The 13,619-nt window shown below is 44.8% G+C and overlaps 1 protein-coding gene across 1 annotated transcript in view; it reads left to right on the top strand.

The window, feature by feature from the left end:
* Positions 1 to 13,619, top strand: part of AGBL3 (AGBL carboxypeptidase 3) — a 687,703-nt gene that overhangs the window by 620,847 nt on the left and 53,237 nt on the right. The window lies entirely within an intron of this gene.

The following is a 13,619-nucleotide window of genomic DNA, read 5'->3' as shown; positions in this document are numbered from 1 at the left end:
CGGCTTATGAATCAATAAACTGTTTCTGCAACGAAATTCATGAAATTCGGGTCCTTGACTCTCTTTCCGATCAGGAAGCAGGAGGGAGTCTATTTGTTGAGATATATATATATATATTCAATGAAAAAACCATAGGTTATAGGCCATATATAGTTAGGAATTAGCATTTACAAAACCTTATTTTACTCGCATAAAACCATTGAAATTCCATATATAGTTAGCTAACTATAAGCGCTAACTATATATCGCGCACCCGCAATCCACTGCTGATGATGTCACATATTACATCATTCATGACATGGTCAGTGACATCACTGATGACATCACTGATTACAACATCCAGTGACTGTATGTTTCTGTAAAGTTAAAATATGTTTCACATATTGAAGAATGAGTGGATGTATAAGTGTCTGGATGAAGAATTTAGTAGGTGCATGACTGACTGTATGAGTGAGTGATTAAATGTGTCTCACTGAGTGCATGGGTTAGTGACTAAACTGTCTTAATTCGTGCATCAGTATGTTTGTTGTTGTGTAAACTGCTGCTTGTGTTGATCAGTAGCTATAAGAGTAGCCATATGGGTTATTGATTGGTTGCCCAAATATTTGAATGGGAGGCTGAGTGTGTGTGTGGGTGGCTGGGAGGTGCGTGACTCTGTGCATAGATGTGTAAGCAGTTGATTCACTAGGAGTATGAGTTCAAGAGTGCATGTGGAAACAGCTATATGAGCGGTTGACTGTGCATGGGTGTGTTGGTGAGTGAATGGATTTCTCATTGCTACATGTGCAAGTAAGTACGTATGTAAAACACAATACATGTGAGAGTTGAGATATATAAATAACTGAACATAAGAGCCAGTGAATGTGTGAGTGGCTGTATCGATCACTGTGAGCTTGTATCAGGGATTATATAAGAGAGTAAATATGTGTTATTATATGTTTGAATAAGTAAGATGTGTATAACTGTATAGTTGAGGAAATGGAGGTGTGATTGATTCTTTGCATGACTGACTAGGTGTGTGAGTAAGTCCATGGATGAGTGACAGTCTGTGAGTGTCTGTTTATACTGAGTGTATGTAAGGTTATATTAGAGTCTGAAGAGGTTCATTGTATTATCACATGAGTGATGTGATCAGTGATGACAAATGAGATGTCATCAGTGATGTCATTTGAGTTGTCATCAGTGATGTCATTTGAGATGTCATCATTGATATCATTTGAGTTGTCATCAGTGATGTCATTTGAGATGTCATCAGTGATGTCATCAGTGATGTCACTGACCATGTCATGAATGATGTAATATGTGACATCATCAGCAGTGGATTGCGGGTGCGCGATATATAGTTAGCGCTTATAGTTAGCTAACTATATATGGAATTTCAATGGTTTTATGCGAGTAAAATAAGGTTTTGTAAATGCTAATTCCTAACTATATATGGCCTATAACCTATGGTTTTTTCATTGAATTTTCAAGGTTTTGTAAATGCAAATTCCTAACTATATATCCACTATAACCTATGGTTTTTTCTGTGAATTTCATTGGTTTTTTAATAGCAAATATGAAAAGCTTTAAAATGTCAAGTACGTGATAGATAAAAACATTTTCGTATTTATGCACGCTGATGTGCTTTGAACGCTGCCCCCCCCCCCTCCCCTCTTTTGCCTTTGTTAGTACTCTCTCTTTGCAGATACAGAAGGGCAGTTAACGCAGGCCTTTACCCCCGTTGTAATCCGTCGTACCTCCTTGTCTCTCCATTTGATTGATTGTTGTCCAAGCATTTACTGTTTTAGAATTGGTTCTCTTTGGATCATTCTCTATTTACAAACAAGCACAAAGTCGCAATACTCTGTTTAGTCTTTGCAGATAGTGAAAAATCGTGTAAAAAAATAAAAGTAATCGAGCAAAATCAGTAGGCCACTAATTGGATCTCTTTTTGACCTCGCTAAAATAGAAATATTAGGAACAACCCTTCTTGAGAAATACGAAAATAGTGAGATGAACTGAGCTCCACACCATGAGGGCTGCAAGACAGCTCGGCTCCATCACCCATCCCGCACAAAATAATGACAAACCCTATGCAAATATTAAAAATATAGACAACACACCAGCAAAGAAATAGGGTAAAACATTTTATTAAAAAACTATTTACATAACGTTGGTTTATAAGATGATGTCAGTAGTGGACCGATGTGTGAATAGATCGAAAACAGCACAAGGCTCCAAGATCCGGATAGCAAGCTCCTGGATGTTGGGTGCCATAGTTTAGAGTTCTGAATTTCAGCCTTTTTCAATGCCTGTGCTTTGTTGAATCAAAATGGCGGTTTGACACAAAGCTGACTCAAGCGTTGTTACTGATGCTATGCAGACCAAAACTGGTTTTCAGTTTGTACATTTTTCTAGATTTTTCAATCCAAGTTTGGTTGACTTTGTAGAACGATGGCTTCAGATTTTCAACATACGGTGTGGTGGCGCTGACTGGGAGGGGGCGCTTCGCTCCTGCCCCCTCCCCAAGTAAGATTTTCATACGTGAAAGTACGTTAATGGTTTTGGTCCCCGAGATGCTTCGATGTCACTACCATTCTCAAATAGCATAAGTTCTGGATGTTGGGTGCCATAGTTAAGAGTTCTGAGCAGCGCTTGTAACACTGTCTGAAGCTTATTTCCTCCTACTGCAGCTTCACTATTCTCAAAGTAAGTGAGTGTCGTTTGTGGACCTGACTGCATTAGAAAACAATATGATATGTTACCTTCCTAAACAGCTTGACGGAGGCCCCTGAGGGGCGCTGTGATGGCCATGGACTCGGAGAAGACGCTTGGCTCCGACACCCTCCCCAAGTCTTATAGCACTGGTGTAGCCTGAGATCGCCCCCGACATAGGCGGCCGGCTCCCGGGGTCCGGCGGTACTTTTTGCCTTTTGATGACTCTTCAATTCTGGACCTTGTCCCACAATCCGTTTGACCTGAAGACAAGCTGTAGTGAGGCGCCCCTTTATCGTTTTAGTTGCCATTCCGCCCGCTTTTGCTACACTGTGCCTCTTCCGCCATTCAGCTGTTTTCCGCCCGCTCTTGCGACTACAGCGTCTCGCTCACCATGTAGTTGAGATGCGCCCGCTCTAGCGGTGCAGCGATAGGCGGCTGCCACAGGACTCTCAAAATGGCGGCCGGCTCTTCGGTTTTGGGCCTGGTCCACTAAAATGGCCCTGGGACACCTTGGAACTCGGACGCTTGTCTGCTAGGGCTTGGATCCCATTCTCGAAAAGCGTCCCCTCAGCCGTGAAGATTCTACAAAAGTCATGGGGGCCTCCGACTCCCGCAGGCTTCTGGTGGGGAGCGGCTGCCATGATTGCTCGTGGAATGGCCACGACGGAGCTACGAGATGGTAGTGGTCTCATGCTGACGCCAGCTTTAGTCTGAAACATCCAGAAACACTGTAGACTACCAATTCGATCAGTTCCGGTAGCGCCCCAACATGACCCGGAAGAGAAGAACTTGCCCTCCCCTCTTTGACTGATGGTTCTTGTTGCCTGTCCCCTCTGTTGTCATTTAACAGAACTTTTTGGACTACTGAAAGGGGTTGTGTTCTGAACGCTGGTTGGTGGAGACATTTAGACTATATTCTTGACCTACGTTGTCGCGTAATGCGTTTTATGACACGCCGCGTTAGCGCACCCGGAAGTGATCCGAGGCGCGGCGCGCAGCGCGTAACGTAAGCATAACAGGTCATGTGACTTGTTAATAAAACTTTTCATTGGTTCATTTTACTTTTGTTAATTTAATGATGAAAAGCTTGGTCATATGACCTAAAAATTACGCTTTTTATTATTTTCGAACAATATTTTTTTTTCAAACATATGTTATAATATTCCAGGCTAATGTACTTTCCCGGAAAATTTACAACTGTCTGGCAAGTAAAATATATTCCTTTTTCGAGAAAAAGGGCGTTTCTTCCTTCCATGACGGAGCCGTTGAGTAAAAGAGATTCGGCCTGCTGTCTTAGTCGCCGATGCGCCTGATTATCAGATTCTTATCGATCACTTTATGTTGCAGACATGAAAAACACAACTGCCCTTGACCATTTATCTTTACTGCGTTCCTACATATTATACCTTTTATCCGTCATGTAATTGGACTGCTTTATTTCACTTGCCTTTTACTGATTCGAAAACAGTCACTAAAAGTAAAAACTTTACAAATGAAAATACTACTACCGTGTTTTGTTTTAAAAACCTTTATTGTGAAAATGTCAGTATACAAATACGGGCCTATAACCACGTGGGCCGGCCACGGAGCAAACTCAAATCGTATATGATGAGGAGACATTTACACTGTAGAAGAACGTAACGAGCGGGCCATTAGGTGACAAGAACAAAGGTGTCTAACAGTTGCGGAATCGGTGGACGTACATTTTGTAATTAAAATACGACAGGGCCACTTACAATAACATTTTCTAGATATACATTTGCGGGCAAAGAGTTACGAGTCCCATTTATACCGGCGCCATTTTGGGCGAGGCCGGGCAGGTCCAAGATATAGTCAAAATGTCTCCACCAACCATCGGCAAGAACCAGAACCCCTTTCGGCCCTTTATGCTACAAGATGGTGTCTTCCATTCAGAAAATATTGGTGGCAGCATTTTGAAAGGAAACAGAAACAGCCGTTCTCCTAGTGAGTTTCACATTGTTACATTTAGGAAGAATGTTGAAGAGTAGTATGTGGAAAATCTGAAGCCATTTTTCTACAAACTCTCAATCAGACTTGGATGGAAAAAAAAACCTGAAGAATGTACAAACTGAAAACCAATTTTTGTCTGTATAGCACCAACAGTAACGCTTGAGTCAGCTTTGTGTCAAGCCGCCATTTTCATTCAATCAATAGCGTCCCCCTGCACACATTCAGGGACCTGGTCGTGTCTTTAGATGAAACGCATTGTAGGAAAAGAAGCAGAAAGGAAAAGGAAAAAAGTTCCGCCGGACCTAGTGAAGCTGCAGCAGGTGCAAATAAGCTTCAGACAGTCTTACAAGCACTGCTCAGAACTCTCAACTGAGGCACTCAACATCCAGGACTTGCCATTCGGATCTTAGCGCCTTGTATTTTTGTTTTGTTCTTGATGGAGGGGAAACAACAAAAAACAGGCATTGAAAACGGCTCAACTGGAGCAAAAAAAAAATTACTTCTTGGGTGCATTAGGGCATTTATGATTTTCGAATGCCGTATTCATCATGTTGATGCTCATGTTGCCATAGGACAGCATAGCACCACAGTGTATACAAGTTAACTTCATATGTTCAGATGAGGCAGGTGGCATATTTAGCATTCACCTTCTTTGATCCAGGAGGGATGGAGAAAAACTGCCAGATGAAACTTGAAACTTGGCCATCCAGATCTCGGCGCGTTCGACTCACTGTACCGCAACAGTGACCGCAACTCAGCTGGACACGCCGTCTTTCGGCGCAGCATTGTAGGATGGCCACACCAGTGCGGCAATTTGCTAGACACCACCTCGGTGCCATCCGGATCTCGGCGCGTTCGAGTCACTGTACCGCAACAGTGACCGCAATTCAGCTGGACACGCCGTCTTTCGGCGCAGCATTGTAGGATGGCCACACCAGTGCGGCAATTTGCTGGACACCACCTCGGTGCCATCCGGATCTCGGTGCGTTCGAGTCACTGTACCGCAACAGTGACCGCAACTCAGCTGGACACGCCGTCTTTCGGCGCAGCATTGTAGGATGGCCACACCAGTGCGGCAATTTGCTGGACACCACCTCGGTGCCATCCGGATCTCGACGCGTTGTGCTGCCTTCGGCCTATTCGCACATCGGTCCGCTACTGACAGTGACCGCAACTCAGCTGGACACGCCGTCTTTCGGCGCAGCATTGTAGGATGGCCACACCAGTGCGGCAATTTGCTGGACACCACATCGGTGCCATCCGCATCTCGACGCGTTGTGCTGCCTTCGGCCTATTCGCACATCGGTCCGCTACTGACAGTGACCGCAACTCAGCTGGACACGCCGTCTTTCGGCGCAGCATTGTAGGATGGCCACACCAGTGCGGCAATTTGCTGGACACCACCTCGGTGCCATCCGGATCTCGACGCGTTGTGCTGCCTTCGGCCTATTCGCACATCGGTCCGCTACTGACGCCGCCTCACGTGCCAACGGATTTTCTACGCTTTTTGTAGCCCTATGCCGCAGAACAGGTCATGTGACTTGTTTATAAAACTTTTCATTGGTTCATTTTACTTTTGGTTTCCTAAAGATGGAAGGCTTGGTCATATGACCTAAAAATAACACTTTTCATTGGTTTAGAACATTTTTTTTCCCAAACGATGAAAGCCCCACCTTGTTTCTGGATCATTCAGACTGAAGCTGGCGTCAGCATGAGAGCACCACCATCTCGTGGCTCCGTCGTGGTCATTCCGCGAGCAATCATGGCAGCCGCTCCCCACCGGAAGCCTGCGGGAGTCGGGGGCCCCCAAGACTTTTATACAATCTTCACGGCTGAGGGGACGCTTTTCGAGAATGGAGCCCAAGCCCTAGCAGGCAAGCGTCCGACTTCCAAGGTGTCCCAGGGCCATTTCAGTGGACCAGGCCCAAAACCGAAGAGCCGTCCGCCATTTTGACAGCCATGTGGCAGCCGCCTATCGCTGCACTGCAAGAGTGGGAGCAACTCCACAACATGGTGAGCGAGACGCTGTGGCCGCAAGAGCGAGCGCAACTCAGCTAGATGGCCGCCACCTGGGGAGGCCCGTTCACGCCGCCTCCCCCCCCCCCCCCCCCCGGGCCGCCGCACGCCAATTTTCGGAGCAGCATTGTAGGATACCAAAACCAGTGCGGCAGTTTACTGGACATCACCTGGGTGCCTGTCGTACATGTTGTGTCAGCCATGTGACACTGGACACAGACCGCTACTGACGAGGCCTCCCCCCGCACCACCCGGGACGCCCCACGCTGTTTTTCTGTGCTGCATTGTAGGATCCCTAAACCAGTGCGGCACCCAGGCGACATCACCTGGGTGCCGTCCAGAACTCTGCACGTTGTGCTGCCTTGGGACTATTCGCACAACAGACCGCTACTGACGAGGCCTCCCCCCGCCCCACCCGGGACACCCCACGCCAATTTTCGGAGCAGCATTGTAGGATCCCTAAACCAGTGCGGCACCCAGGCGACATCACCTGGGTGCCGTCCAGAACTCTGCACGTTGTGCTGCCTTGGGACTATTCGCACAAAAGACAGCTTCTAACCATTGTTGCTTTTTGTGTTAATAAATGTTTAAATGTTTTTAGTTTTTGTTCTGTTCATTATCGTTAAAAGTTAATAAAGTTTTATAACCTTACTTTGTTGGAGTGTTATCTATTTTTTGAAAAACGGGTGAATGGGGCCTTGAATCGGGTTATTGTCATGTGTGGGCTTTGGAAGTGTGCTGCTGCAGGATCGGACATTTCAAACTCAAATGCACGTTCTTTTTCTTACCTTTCCGAAGCATGGAGCGCAATAGCAAGCAGAGAAAGGGTGATGCACGTGTTGAACACTACCTGACCTGGCAAGTTGCTGGCAGTGCCCCCCCGCCCGCTCCTGAAAGAGGGCACACACACACCGCCGCCCCGAGTACTTCAGAAATCTTTAAAAGACCATGCGCTTGTTCATGAGGCTTAAATGGTTTATCACCTCTTCTAGAACCCCTACATCGACCCTCTGACGTTTCATGGAAAAATTACCATGTAACACAATACCAAGCCCTATCAGCTGAAACCCCCAAGGAATCGTGGGGCATATTAGCAAGGGGGTTTATCTCCGCTTTTTTGGCTTTAAAAACCATGAAAGCGGAGATAAAATTATTTCCCTATTATCAAGCTGTCGCTAACACCAGTTAGTGACACCTAAAAGGAGATAGCGACCATCTTGGGCCCGGCTTTGCATGTCAGTGATACTTATCACTAATGACATGCAAAGTGGCGTGCCAAGATGTTAGCGACTGGAAACAGTCCCTAACATCGCTACCTTCTATTACCAACTTTTGGAGATATTCGCACTAAGCGCGAATATCTCCAAAAGCTAACACCTGCCCTGAGCAGGTCTTAGCCATGTTATCCAATGGGAGGTGGATAACATGGCTAAGAGCATTAGGTCGATAATACATGAATATCGCTGACTTTTCTGCGATAATAGCAAGGTTTATCTGCGATAAAAATCGCCGATGTGCGGCGATAATTTTTGTCTCTAAACAAGTTATAGACAAAAATTATCGCTAGTTGTTAGTAATATGCCCCCGGGTTTTTGCTTGCAGAAATCGGGAGGCGGGAGACTAGCACTGAAATCAGTACTCACACGCCTGAATCAGGAGAATTGGCATGTCTGAATTCTCTACAGCTGGGGCCATAAACTACATCCGCAGGGGTAGGTGATAGCCTGGGACCAGCCTAGCATCTAAAATGGCTGCCGTGCACGACAAAATTGTGGCATTCGAAAAAAGGCAAGATGGCGCAGCCGCTGGAAGAGATATATCAACATATATCAGCCTCCTCAGCCACCCTCAGGAAACATAGGGGATTAGGATATGTCTCCCGCACCCCCTTATACCTAGTACTTTAATTAACGAAGCACAAAATGGCGAATTCCCGTTTCGCTACCAGTTTGCGGCCCAGTTCGCGGCCCGTGAAGCGCTTCTACCGTGAAAAATCATTTTTTTTTTATTTTCCCCACGGGACCCTTTAATAACCCCAACAACATTCCTAGGGGGTCAAGAGGGGGATACCTTGCCCCCTTTCATTAAATTCCCCCTTAGTTTTTCACCTTTTCTTCTCTCTCGATCCTACCGAGAGACAAGATGGCGGCCGCTCCGGACTGTCACGCAGCAAAAAAAAAAAAAAAGCTCACGCACAGCCGCTGGAAGAGATGTATCAACATATATCAGCCTCCTCACCCACCCTCAAGAAACATAGGGGATTAGGATACGTCTCCCGTACCCACTTATAACTAGTAATTTAATTTACGAAGCACAAAATGGCGAATTCCCGTTTCGCTACCAGTTCGCGGCCGCGCTTCTACCGTGAAAAATCATTTTTTTTTTATTTTCCCCACGGGACCCTTTAATAACCCCAACAACATTCCTAGGAGGTCAAGAGGGGGATACCTTGCCCCCTTTCATTAAATTCCCCCTTCGTTTTCCACCTCTTCTTCTCTCTCGATCCTACCGAGAGACAAGATGGCGTCCGCTCCGGACTGTTTAGAATGTTGACAGACACCGGAGAGCCAATCAGCTTTCTGCGCGCAAAGTTCCGATAAGCGAAAAGTAAGCGGACCGGATCGCTGCCCAGAGCGCTGTTACAGATATATATCTTGGTTTGAACGTTAATTTCTCAAAAACTACTGGAGCACATATATTGAGACCTAGCAAAGGCACATCGGGCTAACAGTCCCTACAATTTTGCCAAGTTTCGTGCAAATCCATTCAGCCGTTCGAGCTAAAAGTGAGTCCAACCGCCCTATGGAAAACTCGATGCAAAAAACGCGTTTTGGGACCCCCCTTTTTTCTCAGCCCCCCCTTGACGAAACCCCACCAAATTTTCAGGAGCTGCTCAGAAACAAAATGTGCCATTTTCCTGAAAATTTCAGCCGATTCCATCCACAAACGCCAAAGTTATTAGACATAGAATTTTCAAAAGTCCCATAGGGAATTTATCCTAACTATATATACCTACTGGCGAACGCCAGTAGGTAATATACATATATATATATACATATATATCTATACTACTATTATAAAGAGAGAACATAAACCTTTGAGCCAGGTAAACTCGAAAAGTACACCACCAATCAAAACACCCAAGACATCTTTGAAAACCTCAGGGCAAGCAGAAGGACATATGCTATTAAAAATAAAAAATATACGTTGTTTAAAAAATTTCGAAATAAAAATAAAGTAGTCCCTTGCAAGTAGCGCCGGCCGCGATGCCTGCATGATGACATCATTTGCGTTTGCGCCTCCTGGCAACACTTCCGGAAATGGCGCCGAAGATCGCGACCTGCTGGGAGGACTGCCGCGGCCCTGCTTGCTGCTAGGCGAAGTGGCGGCCTGTGCGGGCGGGGTGCATGGAGAGTGGCGGCTTCTGCGGGCGGGGCGCCTGGAGAGTGGCGGCCTGTGCGGGCGGGGCGCCTGGAGAGTGGTGGCCTGTGCGGGCGGGGCTCCTGGAGCGGGACCGGCGGCTGAGGTAAGGATCAGGTGGGAGGGGGGCCGGGACGGGAGGGGGCCGGGACGGGCCGGGACTGGCCGGGGCGGGAGGGGGCAGGGGGCAGAAGTGCACGCAAGCCTAAAATGCTGCCCCCAGCCCCTTTCTGCCCCAGGCAACGCTGGGGCGGGCTGCTAGTATATATATATGAGACAGTTCTTACCAAAGCAGAAATACAAATCTTATCTTTAGGACTCTCCTTCTGCAAAGAATCCAATTTTGATTATGCCACCACTCGTATGGATGTGTATCAATTCATTCGCAAACTTAAATTGCGTAAATTTCACACCATCAATCAATTGAAAATACTCGATAATGACAATACTGTTCAGATGGAAAGCCAGATGTCTATTGGGACTCCACCATGTACAGGGTTACCATCAACTTTGCTCACTGTATTAACGGATCTTCATGCTCAAAATCGCACTGAATTTTCACAGCCATCTCCAGACAGCCAAACTTCCAGCCAAGCCATTAAAGCGACCGTTGCAACTCCTTTCAAGAACAAATCTAAATTCAATCCCATCATGCCACGAGATGGAATTGACATTTATAATGATAATGTGATCAATGAACTGAAAAAACTGAATTACAAAACTTGCGCCATGAAAAACAAAATATCCAGACTCAATAGAATGTATGACAATCTGGTGGCCAAAATACAACAAAACAATCAGATTGTCATCCGAAATTCGGATAAAGGAGGCAATGTGGTATTGTGGGATGAAAACCAATACATGACTGAAGCCATGTCCCAACTGAACGATCACAAATGTTACAAAATTAGCAGTGCTTCAGCAGTCAAGGAGACTTCTAATTCATTCTACTTGAAACTTTTAGCTTGGAAAAGTGCTGCCTTAATTACAAAGGATGAATACCTGTACATGAAAATTGATTATCCCACCATCCCCAATATTTATTTTATTCCCAAAGTTCACAAAGATCCTCTGCACCCTCCCGGAAGGCCCATCATTTCTGGTAGGAACAGTTTGTTGGAACACACTTCAAACTACATTGACTTTTTTTTACAGGATTGTGTAACTGGATTGGCTTCCTACCTAAGAGACACTAGTGATTTTCTCGATAAAATCAAGGACTTTGTTTGGGACCCTGGGTTTCTCTTACTTACCTTGGATGTATCATCTCTTTATACCTGTATAGATCTTAAGGATGGTATAAGAGCTTTGGATTACTTTCTCACCAAGAATAGACCCACCTCCCCTGAACACAGCTATATGCTGTTAGATATGGTGACCTTTTGTTTACATCATAATATGTTCACCTTTAATCAAACCTTTTACCAACAAATGAGGGGGGTGGCAATGGGGGCCAGCTTGTCCCCAAGCTATGCCTGCATTTTTATGGGCTGGTGGGAGGAGCTGGTCCTAAAGGGCACTTTAGGTGAATGGTATCATAAACATGTCAAAATGTATTATAGGTACATCGATGACCTTATCTTTGTCTGGAATGGCACCAGGGAAGAGGCCCAGGAGTGGGTTAACCTCTTGAATACCAACAACATCAATTTGGATTTCACCTGCACCATGAGCCATACTAACATTCATTTTCTAGACATAGAATTATACATTTCTGAAAACAAACTGGAAACCAAGCTCTACAGAAAGGAGACAGCTGGTAATTCCATCTTACATTATACCAGTTTTCATCCCAAACACCTTATTCGCAGCATCCCCTACGGGGAAATATTGCGAATAAAAAGGATTTGTAGCAATTCGACCGATCTGGTGATGGCACAAAATGAATGTAAGGATAGATTCCTCGCCAGAGGATACCCTATCCACATCATTCAAACAGCCATTAACAAAACTGCGGAACTGGACAGAACCCTCCTCCTTGTTCCAAAAACCAAAAACCCACCCATACCTGAATCTATCAAATCACTAGACTCCAGCACGGTCAGACTCATTGTGCCCTATAGTGCCCAAAAAGGTGCGATAAATAAAATCATTAACCAAAATTGGGCCCTCATTCGTTCTGATCCTGTAATAGGCCAAACTGTGCCAGCTAAGCCCAGTATCACTTACAAGAGAGCTACTTCTCTTCACAACAGCCTGGTATCTAACTGCCCTGAAGTTACACCTTCCAAAGATTGACTGAAAACCTCACGGGGGTTCATCAAATGTCATTCATGCAAAGCATGTACCTATGGCATCAACAAAACCAGTTACCGTACAGCTTTCAGTAGTAAAGACATTAAAATTTCCAAATCCCTCCACTGCAAAACTGAGTACGCCATTTACATCTTGGAATGTACATGTCCCTTTCGGTACGTGGGAAGTACCAAACAACCAGCTAGTGTAAGGATATTGCAGCATATTAGGGCAATCACTAACTCTGATCCCACCTACCCAGTGGCGAGACATTTTCGGGAGGTCCACAATAACAACTTAATGGAGCTCAAATACTATGTCATCGACACGATTCCCAAAACTAAACAGGGAGGTGATCGTGAGCAAAAAATGCGCAAGTTGGAGACAAGGTATATCCTGAACTTCAACAGCAAAAGCCCTGGAGGTCTCAATAACACCGAAGATTTACATACCTGTTTATAATTATAATTATTTCATTGAGCCCCCCTGGAAGTGATAATTTCCTTCCCTCTCCCTTGATTTTTTGATAACCTGCCCCTTGGGTCCTTTTCCTCACTGTTTTCCTTGTGACCAACTACTCACAGATGTAACTTTCTAGTCAGATCACCCTGTCAGGCGGCATGAAAATATTTTAAAAACTAAATTCATTGGGCCTTTGTCCCATGTGGCTGCCATTTCCTTCTCCCAACCCACAACCCTGATACTGGGGTTGTTTTTTAAACACTTGCACTTTAATTACACTTCGCACCTAAATGGCACTTTAACCAATATTTTCCCTTAAACACCATCTGTTTCTGACCATGGGTCTTTACATACCCATGAGGGTTTTTCATAACTCAGATATACTACAACTAAGCATTTATGCTAAAATTATGTTATGACCTACAGGCTTTAACCATCGGGTAAAAACACTTGTGTAAATATATGAAATGAATTTTTATACTGAATCTATTTTTGTATGAAAAGAATTAATTTAAGAACATGTATTTATATATTTCTACATGCACTTATTTACTTTTCCCTTAAACTCAATGTTGTGCAATTGACTATGTATTTTTACCGTTATTTATGCACTTAAGCTATGAGGGTTGTTTTCTTGTAAATTGCGATGGTTAATAACCTTGGTCAATACATGCATTTTTCACTGAGATACTTTCAAAATTTCAATCAGATGGTGAATGCGTTGCTTTTAAAAGTTTCATTTCTTGTAAAGCAAGTCTTTTTTCAAAAGGAAGGAAAATAGTTATTTTTCACCTTTTCTTTATGTCTATCACTAC

This window comes from Lissotriton vulgaris, chromosome 1_2, assembly GCF_964263255.1.
Source record: "Lissotriton vulgaris chromosome 1_2, aLisVul1.2, whole genome shotgun sequence".
NCBI lineage: Eukaryota > Metazoa > Chordata > Amphibia > Caudata > Salamandridae > Lissotriton > Lissotriton vulgaris.
This window is presented reverse-complemented; position numbering and strand designations above follow the sequence as displayed.